The sequence below is a fragment of the Hordeum vulgare genome, chromosome 7H (genome assembly GCF_904849725.1).
Source record: "Hordeum vulgare subsp. vulgare chromosome 7H, MorexV3_pseudomolecules_assembly, whole genome shotgun sequence".
NCBI lineage: Eukaryota > Viridiplantae > Streptophyta > Magnoliopsida > Poales > Poaceae > Hordeum > Hordeum vulgare.
In genome coordinates this window covers 474,005,208-474,008,428 of record NC_058524.1, presented here as the reverse complement: position 1 = coordinate 474,008,428, position 3,221 = coordinate 474,005,208, and the positions used below count along the sequence as shown (strand labels likewise).

The 3,221-nt window shown below is 43.8% G+C and overlaps 1 pseudogene across 1 annotated transcript; it reads left to right on the top strand.

Annotated features, from left to right (window-relative positions):
* The first annotated feature begins 1,860 nt into the window (after positions 1-1,860).
* Positions 1,861-2,953, top strand: LOC123412970 (annotated as a pseudogene). The gene is made up of 2 exons (XR_006613646.1): positions 1,861-2,124; positions 2,560-2,953. The product of XR_006613646.1 is annotated as an uncharacterized LOC123412970 (transcript).
* The last annotated feature ends 268 nt before the right edge of the window (positions 2,954-3,221 follow it).

Below are 3,221 nucleotides of genomic sequence, written 5' to 3'. Positions count from 1 at the left end.
TGCAATTCCTTTGGAGTTGCTTCCGTGAAGCGGTGGGCGGTAGTTGGTGCCACAACAACTTCCTTGACCTCTTCGCCTAACTTCAGACTCTAGCGCCAGCTGTCCGCCACACTAGGTGGCTAACTGTTGGCGTGCTAGCATGGACGCTGTGGACGGTTCGGAATAAGCTTGTGATTCAGCGTATACCTCTCCGACGTGCTACGGATGTTGTGTTCAAATGGTGAGGTTATTTGCAGCTTTGGCGATCGCTTAGCCGCCCCCGAGAGAGAGGGACGCCATCAACATCATCATTGCACATCTTCGCGCGATGGCTCTCCACTTGGTGCCGCCGCTTCCTCCCCCACCACGAGAGCCGGATTAGATCTTCACTTCCTTCGCTGCCACCTGTCCTTTTTTGTTTTCTTCGGGTTTGTTGAACTGTGACCTTAACAAGGGGCGGATGTCTTTGGGGACCAAACAGGGCGAGAGCCCGTCCTTTTTTGGATTTTCTTTGAGAATTTAATCTGAATTTGTCCCAATAACAAAAGATGACCCACTTAGTAAGCCATTTGCCCGCCCTTGACCCGTTCTTGGTTTTGTTTCATGCTCCGCCACTGGCCTCGTCAGAACCTCTGTACCTTGTGTTGTTGTACTTTACGTGCGGCATGTGTGTGCGAGTTTTGTTGTGACCTTTGTTGGACGTTGTGCTTCGGTGGTCTGCTTTATATATAAAATGAGGAGAAAGCCTTTTTCGGTAGAAAGAAGCGGTGTAGGGGGAGATGGTTCCATGTGAGTAGCTAGATGAAAAATGCTTCATGTGTGTGTGTTTAGCTTGATTAATTTGGATTTATAAGCATGACAACGCTTTCGGTATGTGGCCAGGGGTGGTGGTGGAGTTGTACTTCTGACTGAATCAACAGTCAAAATGGCAACAAGTTGGCAAGTTGGTCGAGACATGCTTGTGCATTCCCATAGGATCCTTTTATTATATCTCTACTAAGTGCTTTACAAATAAATTATTGATTTATTGTTGATCTTGGCAGGTTAGGGACCCAGAAGTCATCACTGGCAGCTTGAATTCCTAGAGTTGTTGTCATGGCACGTGTTTCTGGATTACATTAGCCAAAGAATTATTTTATAAGCCCAAGCCGTTGGGAATGGCTTACTCAAACTCGAACAGGAAATGGATGAATCCAATAGAAACTTTTTTCAAAAGGTATGGAGAACAATTCTCGGGCAGAAATTATCTTTAGGATTTACCACTTAAATATCAGTATAGTAGATTGTAATCTTTTTGCCTGGGTGTTTACCAGTAACAGAATAACAGACAACGTCTTTATTCTGCACTCGTCAGTATATTCCAATATTTGTAGGAGCACCGTGCGTCAACTGTGCTACTGACAGACGGTTGCATTCCAGTTGTGAAGAATTTGATTGTGGCGAACTTTATCAAAATAGCTTAATTTGTGGCCATACAAAACCACTTGTTTATATGATTAGTCACTTTCTGTTTCAGTTGTTGTGGTTGGTTTCGTTGCCAAACTTCACTTATCTTGGCAAGTTTGAATTGCCGTCTTATAGTTATACTTTATAGAATAGATACACATGTCTATTTGCACATTCTAGAAGCAAAGAAACAGACGTCTAATCTCAATTTTCTGTGACGTTAATACAAGCACAGTTTGTCGCACATGCCTTATTGGATAATCCAGGAAGATACCGTGATCGTGATGGTAAACAAGTTGATCGCTCCATCTAGCCACTTGGACTATAGTAAGTTTCTCTGACTTCAACTGCTCAATGGATGACCGCTCATGCCACCCTTCATGGGATGATGCACATTATATATGCACACATTTGCTGCCCGGCGTTCTCAACATCTTTGTGCCTCCGTGAACCTCCGTCAAGCCAACTGCTCCTGATTCCTTAAGAGGTAAAAGCGAGCTTTGGGATTGACAGCAATGGCGACGAAACCACTTGTTGGCTCTCCACCCTCGGCCTCTCCAGCTGCTCAAAGCACCCCCAACCCTGGCCTTCCAACCGGTGTAGCTGCTCAAGGCACCCCCACCCCTGGCACTTCTAGTGGTAGTGGTGGTGCTGGTGGTGCTGCTCAAGTCCCCGACGGTGGCCCTAAGAGTGGCAGCCGTGAGTACATATGTTTTTCCCTTCTTACTCAACTTTCCTAGGTTTGGTCTCTGACATCCACAACTGATTTTGGTCACCGAATTAAACGACACTAAATTGAACAGCTATACCGTTAAACTAATTGTTAGTCGAGCTGTTTGAAAATCACGGCCTCACGGGCACCTTAGACAAACCAACTAGAAAGAGTTTTTTTATTTGCAATTCAATCTAGCTTGCCTGTTGTGGGTTACAGTTTGAGAGGAAACAATAACAAGTACTACAGGATGCAACCAGTTCATTAAAGTGGGAAAACTTTACCTTTGTTTACATAGCAATACAAGTTAATACTAATTGTTGTTACTTCTTATTTGATTCTCTTAGTTCAGTGAAGCTTTTATGATACAATCAGTAGCGAAGTCATGTAACAGTTGTTTTATTGGATGCTTGTGATTGCAGACAATTCAATTGAGTCACCTCCCGTGTTTAATAAAGGATAAGTTCTTGTTCTGCTTCGGATCTCCGACCTAGTCTTGTCCAAGTTTCAAACCGTAATATGTTTGTTCCCAGTTCGGTCAAGGGTTCAACTGCCCTATTGTTCGTTAAGCCTGGAGTTTGATAACCACAGCCTTGGTTCTTATAAGTGATGTTGTTTTAAGTATGGATATATAGCTTGAACACATGCATCGGATCAATAGTATCTATGGGGTCTAAACCAGTGTAATTCAAATGTATGTCACGCATCTGATGCATGCCATTATTCGAGTTGTATGTTGAGGTTAAACATGAGATGTGTGTGGCAAGTTCAACCACAGAATATATATTGAGGTGAAAACTAGATATATGTGTTGCAGTGTGGAGTGCATATTCTTGTTTCTTTTGCCTTTTCTCTCGGCTCGGGAGGTATTTACATGAAGACATGAGAAGGAGTGGAGCATTACAACTTTGTGCCGCATCGAGTCGGTTATGTGAAATTGGCAAACCATAAAATTTAGAAGTTAACACTATGAAGGGCATAGGCTTGCCTAGCGGGCCTCGGGCCTGCCTATTTAGGCCGGCTTCCGGTATGATGAGGCACCCTAGGCCATAATAACTTGAGTTGGGGTTGACCTCGATTTCAC